Source organism: Gossypium raimondii, chromosome 8, assembly GCF_025698545.1.
Source record: "Gossypium raimondii isolate GPD5lz chromosome 8, ASM2569854v1, whole genome shotgun sequence".
NCBI classification, from domain to species: domain Eukaryota; kingdom Viridiplantae; phylum Streptophyta; class Magnoliopsida; order Malvales; family Malvaceae; genus Gossypium; species Gossypium raimondii.
Window position 1 is genome coordinate 47,564,560 of NC_068572.1, and position 15,266 is coordinate 47,579,825.

Sequence of the window (15,266 nt, forward strand, 5' to 3'; positions counted from 1 at the left end):
CCTAGGATACTTCAGACTTCTTTTTGAGTGCGCAGAGGAGGCAGGTTTCGGATTGCCTTTACTTCGTTCGGGTCCACCTCAATCCCCCTCTTACTAACAATAAAGCCTAATAACCTCTCTGATCTGGCTCCAAATGTGCATTTTGCAGGGTTAAGTTTGAGCTGAAATTTCCTCAATCTCAAAAATAATCTTTTCAAGACTTGAACATGCTCCTCTTCAGTTTTAGATTTGGCAATCATATCATCAACATAGACTTCGACCTCCTTATGCATCATGTCATGAAACAAGGTCACAATAGCCCTTTGATATGTTGCTCCCGCATTCTTCAATCCAAATGGCATTACTTTGTAACAAAATATTGTTTTTCTTATATCCTCAGGGTGCATCTTTATTTGATTGTATCCAGAAAAGCCGTCCATGAAAGAGAATAGTGAGTATCCCGCCGTATTTTCTACCAAAGTATCAATGTGAGGCAACGGAAAATTGTCCTTTGGACTAGTCTTATTCAAATCCTTGTAATCCACGCACATCCGTACCTTTCCATCTTTCTTGGGAACAGGGACGATGTTAGTACCCAATCTGAATATTTGATCTCTTGTAAGAACCTAGCATTGAACTGCCTTTTGACCTCTTCTTTTATTTTTAGCTCAACATCAGGTCTCATCCTCCTTAACTTCTGCTAAATCGGTTTACAATCTTCTTTTATGGGTAGACGATGTACCACGATGCTAGTACTTAACCCGAGCATATCTTGGTATGACCATGCAAAAACATCTTTGAATTCTCGGAGTAATTCAGTGAGGTCTTGCTTTGTCTTTGCGGCGATTTCAATTCTAATTTTTACCTCATTTCCCTCCTCTCGGCTCAAAATTTCTAATGATTCCCTATAAGGTAGGATTTGCTCATCCTCTTGTTCTACCATTCTCGACAAGTCTGGAGATATACCACAGTCTTCGTCATTTTCAAAGTCGTGAGATTCCTCTAAACACATGTCTTGCTCAAAAAGAAGCTCCATGTTTGAAACAGCGTCATTCATGTCGTTGATATCTGAGGACCTATAAGGGCATATCAAAGAATATACCAAAAATATATAAATTTATGAATGATTATTTATACAATAAGGTTACAAATGAAAGAATTATTTGCAGGACAATCAATTAGAAAGTGCTTATTTGTATAAAAGAAAAAGAATAATTGCTCGAAATGAATGTAAAGATGTATTTCATTAGAATAACGATGTTCAGGCTCAAGCCTTTTTCACAAAAGATTTCCTGTCATTTTCAGGCTAAAACAACAAGAATGTTCTGAGTATTACTCTGAATAAGCCCTAAAGACTACAGGGATTTCTTCCGCAGTCCAGTTGTTTAGCTCGCTTCCAGTTTCGTAAGGACAGATCTCTAACGAGGCTTTTTTCTCAGATGTTTCTATAGCATTGATATGAACATTTTCTAACATCTCTCCAATGTCTTTGCTTTTGGGCACCCCACGTTCAGGATGAATAAATCCACCCAATACAAAAGATGTACATATGTGGGGAAAGGACATAGGCTCCCACTTAACCTCTTTTCCGCTTAAACGTGTCCTTCTTCTCTCTTGTCTTTTTTCTACCTCTTTCTTCTTCTGCTTCATGTCTGGCTTGTATCCTAACCCATAACTGTCAAACTTTTCCTTCAGTATCGGTGCTTCAATCTTTCCTTGAAGATACTTTCCCAATCCTTTTCCGGGTGAAGCCCCTCTTCCAAAAATCAATTGCAGCCCCATCTCTGTGCTCCTGGGTATTTTCGGTACTGGATTTCTGCTTCCTTCAGCAATAAACATCGCGTTCACAAATTCTAATGACTGAAAAGAGCATTCCACTGCCTCATCATCAATCTCCACATAAGGTGCTTCGCCAGTTATTGTTGCGATGATATCTTCCTCTGTACTTATTGTTATCACCCGACCCTCTGATACTATCTTCACCTTCTGATGTAGCGATGAAGGTACTGCCCCAGCTGAGTGTATCCATGGCCTTCCCAATAAACAGTTGTAGGAAGGCTTAATATCCATCACCAAGAAGTCCACATCATAAGTAATTGGGTCAATCCTTAACGGTACCTCAATTCTACCCATAACCTTCTTTTCAGTTCCATCAAATGCCCTTACTATACTCTGGCTCGCTTTCATGTGGGAATTGTCCACGTGTAACCAAATAAGAGTAGATAAAGGCAATACGTTTAGTGCAGATCCGTTATCAATCAGGATCTCCAAGAGTATGTACCCTTTGCATCGGGCAGTGACGTGCAGGGCTTTAGTGGAACCCCTTCCTCTAGATGGTATTTCGTCATCACTAAAGAAGATAAAATTGTCAGCATTTATATTGTTGACCAACCGATCCAGCTTGTTCACCGAAATATCATCCGCCACATATATTTCATTTAGTACTTTCAATAGTGCATTTCGATATGCTTCTGAACTTAAGAGCAAAGCTAATATAGAAATGCGGGCTGGCTGTTTGCGTAGCTGTTCCACAACGCTATATTCGCTGTGTTTCAAAAAATTCAGAAATTCTTTTGCCTCATCCTCTTTTACTGGTTCATTAACCAATGACTCAACTTCCACGGTTTTCTCTTTCTTCTGCTCTCTTTTCTAATTCTCTTCTCTTGACGGTTCTGCCTGTGCGTCATATCGCTTCCCATTACGTGTGTAAGAACCTATTTCCTGATTTCTTTCTGCTTCTTTTCTCAAGATTGTCACGTTACATCCATAATTCCATGGTACCATTTTGTCATCCTTGTATGGGAAATTTGATGGTTTCTGGATTATAATTTTTGGTGTTGTACGGACACTAGACCCATCGCTCCGAGGGCGTGAAATGATGACCACAGGATGATTCATTTCCGTGGTCTTCGCTGCCAACTCTGATGCGTAAACATTTCATTTACCCTCTGCTTCTTCATAAAATCTCATCTCTTTGTTGTCCATCATGCTCTGGACCAAAGCCCTGAATCCCTCACACTCTTGAATTTCATGTCCTGCCTCATGGTGGAATTCACAATAGTTTTCATCTTCACATCTTTCTTCATAATTTGAAATAACTAGCCCTCTCATCGCCATTTGTCTCCAAACCCACTTCAACGGAGTTTTTACTTCAGTGATGTCATTCTTGACCTCTTCTCCCCTACTTTCGCTCATCAAATTCACTCCCTTATCAGTATGATTGGGTAGCGAATTTTCTGCATTAGGTGAGTCATCAAACTTAACAACACCCATGCTAATAAACTTTTCGACTAGCTTCTTGAAAGCAGTGCAGTTTTTTATTGAGTGCCCTGTAATTCCGGCATGGTAATCACATTGGGCGCTCGCATCGTACCACTTAGGATACGGGGGTTGCAAAGCGGTCAAGTAATGGGGAGAAACTACGTGTGTGTTAAACAAATTCTGATATAGCTCTTTGTATGACATCGGAATTGGTGTGAACTGGGGCTTCTCAGTACCCTGCCTCACACCAGATTCTTGTCTCGTTGAACCCTGTTGACCCGCAATCACCTTTCTCGGCTGGTTCACAATAATTGACTTGTTGTATGCATTTATATTGCTCACTTCATTTTCTTTTCTTCTCGAGGCTGACCTTTTATTGCTTTTTCCTGCTTCTATTTTCCCGTTTCTTATGGCATTCTCAATCATTTTACCATTCATTACTATATCTGAGAAACTTTTGGTTGCACTTCCTAGCATGTGCATAATGAACGGGGCTCTTAAGGTATTGATAAAGAGTATTGTGGCCTCTCATTCTAAGAGCGGTAGTTGGACTTGGATGGCAATTTCCCTCCATCTTTATGCGTACTGTCTGAAACTCTCACTTGGTTTCTTCTCCATGTTTTGTAGTGTAATTCTATCGGGGGTCATATCCGTTACATGGCTGTACTGCTTCATGAATGCCTGTGCTAGGTCCCTCTATGAACCAATCTTGGTACAACTCAATTGATTGTACCATTTAGACGCTGCCCCTACTAAAATGTCTTAAAAACAGTGGATTAACAGCTGATCGTTATTGACGTAGCCAGTCATCCTTCTACAGAACATAGTGATGTGGGCCTCGGGGCAACTAGTTCCATTATATTTCTCAAATTCAGGCATCTTGAATTTAGGAGGTAGTACCAAATCTGGGACCAAGCTTAGATCTTTGGCGTCGATTCCCTGATTACTATCAGCGCTCTCCAAGGCTTTGAACTTTTCTTCCAACCACCTATACCTATCCTCCCATTGTTTTGGTAATTCTGCGCTTGCTTTTCCTTCTTCAGCTGTTTCATCAAAATTCGGAATAGTGGGATTGATTAGGTTTTCTCCCAGGTTTAAACTCGATTGTCCTTGAAAATTTGTGGCACCAGTTTGTAATTGTTGCGGCCTAATTGTGACGGACGGTCCTCTTTGGTACACTTCAGTTTGGGTTCATGCATTTGGTGGCGTGAAACCCGGAGGATACAATGGATCCTCGCTACCCTCTCCATGATCGGCCATAGGGCCCTTTCCTTTATCTACTCCTCCCGTCAATAGATGGGTCAATTCAGCCATAGCATCCTTTTGAGATTTAATCAACTTTTCTATCATGTCTTCTTGAATTTTATCCAATCGCTCTTGCATTTATGCTTGTAATCGTTCTTGCATATCCCACTACATTTATTCCAGTTTCTCTAGTCTTTGGTCCATTTCTTTAGTTTTTTGTCGAGTACCGTATTGATGCTTAATGGGTGAGCTTTTGTTGGTTTCCAGGTTAATTGTAATAATTTAACCAATTAGGGTCTTTTGGTGGACTTTAATACATATGATGCAATGTGATGCAATGCATGAATGCAAAAAGGTGTCGATTCTGATTTAATTTCATTTAGAAAGCTTCATTTGGATAACAGCATTCTTTACATAAAATAGATTACATATACAATTTTGCCCTGATGCTCAGAATTTTAATCTTTTTAAGCAGCGAAGCAAGCTCTCTTCCCCGGTCTGATTTCAGCTCGTACTTTACGCTCAAAGTATCAGCTTATATTGCTAGGGTCTACAAGTAATCGGCTACCTCCCGAATCTGGGTCACAGCTTCTCCCATGACATGATCTCTGTCTCTAACTTGGCTTTGATAATAATAGAGCTGTTCTTTCTGACGTTCTTCATTTTCTTTAAAAAATGCAATCCGCGTATCACAATCTTGTAGCCTCGCATCTAACTCTTCCACTCTTTTCTTTGTTTCTTCAATCTTGTTCAAGCTCGCTCTTAATTCCATCGCGGTATTACGATTTCGGTAATGATGAAGAGACATTTCAAGTTCAGCTATTCGTGCCTTTAATTCATCTGTCACACCCGGCTTTCTAACAGAATCCTCTCCAGGGTCTGGTTTTGTATTTGAGTCTCTTGCCATTTCTTTTCCCATCCATCAGCCTTGTCTCTTTCTTCTTGGATTTCTAGTCGCCATTACTCTGAAGTCTTTCCCAGCCCCGCGGTTTTCATTGATACCCGTAACTTTTTGTAGTCTGTCTTTAAGCTATCCAGATCCTCTTCTACTTTATTATTCCCTTTCTTTAATTTTTCGGCCTCTAACTTTTGGATGTCCACGTCTAGTCTCAAATGCATCTTCTCTTCTTCCAACCGCTCTATTTTTTTTTGAGTTATGAATTCCTCTTTTCGAAATCTTGTTTTATAATCTCCAACTCTGATGGGACTACTTGTAGGTACTCTTCCATTGGTCGAACACCCTCCAAGTTTAACTCTGGAATGTTATCATTAATTCTCTTATTTCGCCATTCACTGTATTCTAGAGTTGTCATTGAACCCACAGCTAACCTTTTCATCCTATGAACCTGATTCCAAGCCTGAAAAATTTCTTTCACCCTTCTCTTGTAATTGTCTCCCCAGTACGAGAACTCACATTAAGCTAAACCTTGCGTTGTCGGCACAAACTGTCTTGAATTATATTGCCTTAGGACCAACAAAGGTGCATACCCAACGACTCCCTAAATCTCTAGCAACGGGACCCAGTCAAAGCTTCCACAACGGTAAAGAATTTCATTAGGAATCAACCAGGGAGCTCTCCATTCCACATCATCATCTTGAAGATTTTGCAGGATTGCTGTCCAATTTTCTTCTGATATGTCGTCCCTTCTTGGCGTAGCCACTATCTCTTTTAACGGGGAGTAATGCCCAGAGAAAATTCGATACGAAACTTTGTCGACCTTCTAGAAATGACTACGGAACCAGGCTAACAATAATTGCACACAACCTATGAATCTGCCTTCCCCAGCTCGCCTACACGCATTCAGAGATCTAAACGTTTCAGCTAAAATCGCAGGAACAGGCGTGACCCCTTTACTCAACCGATCAAAGAGATATGAAACCGCCTCGCCAACATGCCCCAGCGCTCTAGGGAAGATCACTAACCCGTAGATACTCAAAGCAAACACGTCGACCTTCTTTTTCCCATCCGGATGCCCTATAATCAAGTCCCACAAATTTTTCCATGGAATACATTTACACTCCCCTTTCTGCTTGATCCTGGTCGTAATCCACTGCTCGCTCATGCCAGTAATATTCATCAGCTTCTTCCAAAATGTCGGGACGTACGCGGCTCTAGAATATGCTTTATCTACCTGAAGCCTGGGACAATGTAGTAAAGCTGTATATTCCTCTACTGTAGGCACCAGATCTACTTTGCCAAAAGTGAAACAACTATATGCAGGATTCCAATATTGAGCAAGAGCCCGAAACAATCGCTCATCTACCCTGACATCAAGCAAATACGGCAAATCTCCATAATTGGAATAGAACAACTGCTTGGTCTCATCATTCCACTTATCCCATATTTCTGTCAACTCCTGAAGGCTATTTTGCGTCACGCTAATACGAGTGTTGTCCCACAGCTCTGACACATAATCTTTAGCTAGACTGTCTCCCTTTTCCAATTGCACATTCTCTGACTATATACGGACCATGGCATTGTCTTCCACCTTATCAAGAAAGTCGTTCTCCATGACAAACTTTCTAATTTTAACAACCGAACTTGAATCGACACTCTTTTGAATATGAAATGACATGCAAACATATCAATAAAACACCATAAGTCAGTATAACATATCAATAAAATTGGCAACAAAATTAAGAGAAACAAGCATTTACATGAGCAATCCTTAGAGTTTGGGGAATTATACCTAAGCTGGATTCCTAGGCTATCTATATGCGGTTTGGTTCTAAATTCGAGGTACCCGAACCAGCAGATTCCTCAGTCTTCACCTATTATAGACTCATACAGACCAAGTTCGGTTCAGGGGAATATATTTCCCTATGGCTGCACGGAGATGAAAATCTCACGAAGACATAGGTACGGATGTACTCCGAAAGTGATCCACTATCCTGCACGGAGGTGAAAACCTCACGAAGGAGTAGCTTCTCACTCCCACTTAAAAAGGGTAAGACTAAATAGTCTTTATGCAATATGATGACAAGTTATAAAACACAATAATCATACAAACATATGCAAAGAAAATATCATAAAATTAAATATTTAAAATTTGACAATAAGACAAAAACAATCAATTTTACGGCCTGACTCTCTTGGTGTCCCCAGCGGAGTCGCCAAGCTGTCGAAACCATTTTTAAATTTTGAAAAAACGGATATCGACCTTTTTTAAAAAGAAAACTCTGGGACTCGCCACCGATCTTTTATTAAGGTGTGATCGGTTCACCATTTAAAATAAATTTTAGGTCTGCGAAATTTTAAGAAAACAGGTTCGGGGGTCAGTTACGTACTAGGAAGGGCTAGCACCCTCGTGATGCCCAAAATTGGTACCGAATTGATTATTTAATGCCTTAGTGTCGAGAATTTGAAAAGATTTTAAAATACGATCTTTGAAGTTTAAATTTGCGTAAAACAAAAATGAATAATAAGATGGACTCATTTTGGAGTAATAAATTGCTACACTCAGTGAGTTAGGGTGCAACAATTCGATCTTTTAGAATTAAATGTATACCCGTTTTAAGAAAATCTTGAATTCGCAGAAGGGTATTTGATGATTTAAATCGATCGAGAAATCCGAACCCAATAAGTTAGGGATCAATTTCCCGAATTTTTTAAACATCAAACATTACCTCCACATTTAAAAAAAAACTTTAATTCAATGTAGCAAAGCTCTCAGATCCAGTGAGTTAGGGTCCAAGCTTCGAAATCTCGAAAAAATTATTTGAAAACTATGATTTTATTTTAAAGGCGTTATTTACCTAAATTCGACGAAAAAAAATAAAGCCCAGTAAGTTGGGGCACAATTTTCTCGAAAATCGTCGGATGTAGGGTATTCTGAAAACTTAAAAAAAAATTATTTTAATACATTAGTAAAATGTAGTCTCTTAACAATATAACATGGTTAGATGTTTTCATAAAACGCGAAAGGGAAATTCAAAGACAAAATATACATTAATGAACGATAAGCAACCAATGAACTAACATGAACGAGCATGACAATAATAGTTTCAAACATACATCACATAAATATTAACATTAGTTAACAAGAGGAGGTTAATTAAAATTAAAGCAAAATCACATAACTCAAATGAAACATATAAGCTTGAACCTAATTTACGGAATGAATAAACTAGAGAGTTGAAACAAACTTGAATAACTTAACATGTAAAAAATGATTGTTTAAAAATGTTTGAGGAAAATAAAATCTATTTGATAGTATGAAATTACTATGGGTTATATACGTACGTAGGTATACATATATATGATGAAAATAATCATAGAATAAGTAAATATATTATTATTACAATAAGGTATTATTTGAAAGTGTATGTTTATAAATCTAAAATATAATGAATGAATTTACATAAAAACCTAAAATGAAATAAATTTATGAAATATTAATAATAAAAGTAATATGTCATAAGAAATGGCTAATACATATAGATCTTTTTTTTTAAAGAAAACTAAAGGATGCATGTAAAATAAAAATAAATTAATGCGTATATACGAAAGCAAATAAGTATGAAATATAACATCAAACATAATGATGATAAATGCATATAGTATAATACTACTACTAATAATAATAAATAGAAGAATAATAAAAAGGGGTAAATCACAATCAAAATCAAATCATCAGGAAATAAATGAAATATGAATAAAACGGAGGACCCTACTGCAGTGTGCGAATTATATGGGGGGCCGATTGGGAAATATCCCGCTTCCCTAAAACGCAACACTTCATAGTGGGTTAAAATGGAACGAAAACAAAATGTGTGGGTTAAATCAGAGAAGGAAAAGGGACTTGATTCAAAAGAAAACAGAAAAGGGGAGGGCTGGCCGCGCAAATATCCCTCCCTACACCAGAATGCGCGGGTCAAGCTACGCCTGGGTCAGGTCATCGGGTCGAGAGCAGGCCATCTGGCAATACAATGCCGTTTTGGGAGCCACTGTTCAGGCCCCAAACGGCACCATTTAAATCCCCTTAAAATAGAGAAATAAAGAAACCTTAATGGGTTATTCAGCTACCCTAAAGAATAACGAAAAAGAAAGAAAAAAAAGCTTCTCCTCTCTCTTTTTTTTACGCCGTTCTCGGGCTAAACCATCCACGGGTCCTCCGGTACCTCGACTCCGACGAGAACGACTATGGGATCACTGAGGTAAGTATTCAATCCTTCTTAACTTGTTTTCATTATTTGTTAAAAGAAAGTAAAAAAGAACGAAATCGAGAAAGAAAACAATAAAAGTGCCAGATCTACCTTTAAAGAAAACGAGTTTAGAGAAAAGTTCCCTTTTGTATTCAATATTTGTATGCTTTTTTTGTATATTCGATCGTCCCCCTTTTTTACAATGTTCTTTGGTCTTTTTATAGTGTCTATTTACAATAAAAAGAAAATAAAATTCGAAATAAAAATCCACCAATCGCCCTCGCTCTGCCTTTTTATTTTTTTCTGTGCCCCTTTTTCGTTTTGTGGTCTGTTTTCTGCTGTGGTTGCTCGTCTTTGGCAGGTACTGTGTGTAGAGGTTGCGGATGTGGCATGTACGGAGGCGAAGGCGTGCGTACGAGGCTCGTGTGAGCTGTGCTACGTACGTGCGAGGGGACGTCTGTTGCGGCGCTGGTTGGGGCTGATGCTAGGGTTTCCTCTTCTATTGTAATCGGGTCTGGGCTAGGTTGATTTGGGCTTGTTATATTGGGTTTAGTTTGTATTTCGGGCCTTTGTATTATTTTGGTAACTGATCTGGGCCAATTTGTAAATGGACCTTTTCGAACTGAATTTAATATTTTTCCTTTTTTGTTTTGATTTTTTTGGTTTTTTTGAATGGGCCCCGGGCAAATTGGGCCTGTTACAACACTATCCCTCGGACTTCTCGTATATGAAATAAGCTAACTTTTGGTATAATGGCATGTATATGCTAAAATAGGCCAAATGATGATGTATTTTGGTTATAACTAGCCATTGGAATGGCTAGTGTTAAACATATTTTGATGTAATTATATAAGGCCTTAACAAGTTTGATGTGTGGTGAAATGATGATATGATAGGAAGTATACAAACCTATTGGTGAATGGTTTTGATTTCATAATTGATAAAGTATGCCTATAAGCATAAATGTGTTCTTGGTAAGTTTAAACACTTGAATATATGAGATAATATGTCATGCATAAATCTTGGTATTGGCAATGATTTGAGGGTTATGAATTGGCTTGTGAATGTGTTTGAATGATGTTGTAGGTGGAAGGCAAATGGGGTGAGAATAGAAATGGCCTATTTTTTGTCCACACGAGCAAAGACACGGGCGTGTGTCTCAGTCGTGTGTGACACACGGCTATGCACACGGGCGTGTGGTTTGGCCGTGTGTCCCCTGCACCTAATTTTAAAAAATTAAATTGTCCACACGGCCTAGCACACGGGTGTGTGGCTGGCCGTGAGACCCAAGTTAGAGAGTTACACGGGTATGGACACGGGCTGGGACACGAGTGTGTGCCACACATCGAATGCCCACACGGCCTGGCCACACGGACGTGTGTCATCTGCACCTAAGAAAAATTTTGAAATTTCGCAAAAAATTCTCTGAGTTTTCGGTTTAGTACTGACTTGTTTTTAACGCGTATTTTGGTCATCGAGGGTCCATTTAAGGGACAATATGGTTGAATATGATTGATATTGGTTATGAATAGTAAATGGCATGAATTAACTGCATTTGTTCCGGTAATGCTCTGTAACCTTGTTCTGGCGACAGACATGGGTGAGGGGTGTTACAGGTTGGAAGTGTGCTTATGGCACTGTTTGAATGTGTTGTTGGTTTGAGCACGGAAAAGTACCAAAAATGCAATATTTTTAACCTTTTGGCTACAAGTATTGATACCAGAGACTAAGGTATTAATACTTTACCAAATTACCATGATTCAAAATTGACAAAATGCCAATTTAGTATCGATACCAGTATATTGTATCGATACTTATTCTTAAGGATCGATACTTTATAAAGGTATTGATACAAGTTGACTTGTGTTCAAATTTTGAAAATGGTAGAATGCTAAAATGGTATCAATACTAAATTTGGTATTGATACTTCTTAACAGGGGTATCGGTACCTTATCCCAAGTATCGATACATATCGCTAAATTTTGGAAAAGTTTTTAGTTTGGTCCTTCTTCATGCTCGAGTCAACTTAAGAGCTTCCAGAAGCTCGATTGAGTCTTGGAATTGATTGTAAAACATGTTGTGCATGTAATTTTATTATAAATTGATGCGTAATTGAATTAATTGCTATGACTCATGTGTGATTTGTTTTGGTATCTATAGTAGCATCTTATAGATCAGGTCCGACAGTTGGGCCGGGTGAGGCGTGTTACAGTCAGTCACATCTATATCTCTATCTTTTGTGAGTCATTCGTTTCGATGCCTAAGATAAAACATCTCCCCAATTGGACTTGATAGGCGACATATTAGTCTTTCAATTGGTTTGCTCATTTCCTATTAGACTAAGAACATGTTTAAGTTTGTCTACTAATATAAGTTGTCTTTTCGTATTACGATATGACCACGTAATACCGTATAGTATAAGCTAAACATCAGACAACTGGTGAGCTAATATTTGCTTCTATTTTGCTTTACATGCAAAAACCACGTGAGGACAATATACAAAGGGTATTAATATAATTCATGAATAATTTTATTAATCAATTTATTTGAAAAAACTATAAGTGTACAAACGAATATACTACACTTAGGGCACCGGATCTAACAGTTAGAGAGGGCGATAGTGGTGATATACAAACGATTTAAGGGATCTTCAAAGACAGAAGGCTAAAAAGAGTTGTTGGAGGCTACTATTTTTCTTTTTGGGTTTTCCATTTTTACTTAGTTTTGTGATTAGATTAAGGGTTTCTTTTTTTTTCATATTTAAGGATTGGTTTGGATTGATTTTTAAGGGTTCCAGTAAGAGTTGGTTTGGGCTATGTTTTTCTTCTGATTTAGGCCATATTTTGGGATAAAAATACAAAAAATTGGTTTTTTTCGATTTCTAGTGATTTGTGGTTTTCAGAGGTTCAAATCAGTTTGCTCCTAAAGCGGTTTAAATACTTTGTCCAAACCAGTAATCCGGCCGATTTGATTTAGACAACCATGCCTATGCCTTTAACTTTCTTCGAAGGCATATGAGAACCCCTTCCCTTTATGTATTGCCATCGTCTTCATTCTCATTCACACTAGGGTTTTTTTTCCTTTCTCAATAGATTATTTCCTTCCTATAATAGCGACCACCATCCATTATTTGTAGATTTTTATTTCTCGTGTCCTTAATACAAGCCTAAAAATTCTTAAACAAAATATTTAAATAACTATATGCATAACAAATATTTGATAATCTCTCATATTTAAAAGACACACCTAGTCATTTAAAGTTGAATCCCCTTGGAAATGGATCCTCCACCTTGATCGTTGCATTGATATTCATAACATCAAACCAATAAAATTCTTCATTGCCCTCACTTGCTTTAAAATCAATAATTGCAATTTTGAAAATCAATCACCAATTTGAAGTAAGCTTTCTTTTGTACTTTGATAAATTAGAATGTTGTGAATCTGAATCGAAAACCTAGTCACGAAATTCTCGATTTCCTTATTCTCTAGGTATTTATGATACTTGTGAATTTGAAAAATCATTACTTTATGATACATGTAAATGTGAACATATCGGTGTACTTATATCAAGGTCCATTGATGTTTTAGGGCTGCTAAATAGTGAGTGAAAGATAAATTGTTTATTGCATGTGATTGGTTAGTGTCCTTTACCTTATATGACTGTCTCTAAGCTCATTGGTGATCCCACCCTCTGACTTACGACTTGTACTGTTGTCAAGTTGAGAATTGCTTTGCTGCTTGTGTGTGGTGTGCCAATAGACTATTTTGCAAGGTTTGGCGTTTACTAATTTGTTTGGTTTAGATCATATTATTTTCTTCCACAATCTTATTTCCTTACTGTAGTGTAACATACTTTAAAGTCAATTATTTATGCTTGACCTCCCTTTAAGATAAAAATCTAAATGTTGAATCTCACTTGATTATGCTTAATTAAACTAGTTTATTTAGTAAAAAAACAAGATTGGTTGTTATACTTTATAGGCATAATGATAAATTTAGCCTTCAATATTCACATCTTTTGTCAATTTGACCCTTATTTTTTGAGCTAAATTTGGACATTAACCTTTCAAAAATAGTCAATTTACTTTTTCTTAACGAAAATGTTGACTAAAGCATCAATTTTTCAATGATGTTAGTGTGGTAATTTGTGTGTAGTCCACCTATACTTCATGCTAACTTGGTGTTATTTTTCTTATATGTCACGCCAACAAATATTTTAAAAATTATAAAAAAATCAAAAATCAAATAATATAGAAAGTTTATAAAAGTTCTAAAATAAACAAAACATAAAGTACAAGCGGATAACCATATTGGCTATCATGTTAAAATTGAATGTTTTATTCAAGTATTTTCGTTAAAAAAACAATGAATCTACTATTTTAAAAGCTTGATGGTCAAATTTGGATTTTTCTAAAAGGTTAAGAGTCAAATTTAACTAAAAAATGAACAAATTAATAAAATATGTAAGCGCTAAAGACTGAATATGTAATTATGCTACCTTAAATACATTCATTAATACTCGGAGTTAAAGTTTCAATTCGAATGGAAGAATCTTCAAATTTACTTAAAAATAAAACAAAATCCATTTAACTCACAATTTACTTAAATAAGGTATTAAAAACTTGAATGGGTAAAAGTACTACTGAGACCCAATATTAGGAGATAAATTGTATTTTGCTCCCTTAATTAAAAAATGGGCAACCTGGTCCCTATAAGTTAGATCAAAGAATAAACTAATCATTTCTGTTAAAATTTCCATCAATTTCTACTGTTACAAATTGTCATAGCTGGTGAAATAAATAGTTACACGTGGTGTGCCATGTGTACCTTATGTTGACGTACATGAGCCAAATTGTAATAGCATAAATGGATGGACATTTTAACAAAAGGACCCGTTTGCTTTTTTTAATATAAGGGACAACATACAATTCGACTCCTAATATAAGAGTCTCTACAATACTTTTATCATTTAAATGTAATTTATTCAATAATTCAAGCTACTTGTAGTCTAGCTTAAATAAAAAAAGATTGGTATATATTATCAAGGTGTTTAAATTCAAGTTTCAATTGATGAACTACAAAGCCAAATATAAATTATTTACACTATGTTTGGATTGCATTAAAATTAGGAAAAGGAAAGAAAAGTAACATTTTTCCCTTGTTTAGGGAAAGTAAAGAGAGTTGAATTTCCTTACTTTATCTTGAGTTAATTAATTTTAATTACTAAACCCTAATTTGGGGAAAAAGTTAAGAATGAAAAGTTAAATTATTTTTAAGATGGAAAATTACATTTTATCCTATTAATATTTTACATGATTTAATTTACAAAGGACATAATTAAAAAAATAATTATAATTAATCATTTTTTACTTTCTCCAATTATAGGGTTAATCAAAATTTAATAATTTACGAGTATCTACAAGGTATCATTTATATAGTTTAGGGTTAATGCAACTTTTTGGCTTGTATATTTTTTATGGGTTTGGTATTTGAATTTAATAATTATAGAAAATGTAAAAGTTTAAGAATGTGTTATGTTTTTAAATTTTAACAAAATTCAAATCTATGGATCAAAATGTAATTAGTTATCAAAGTGAAAAAAAAAGACCAAAGTAGATCTAGTGGGCAACTTCAGG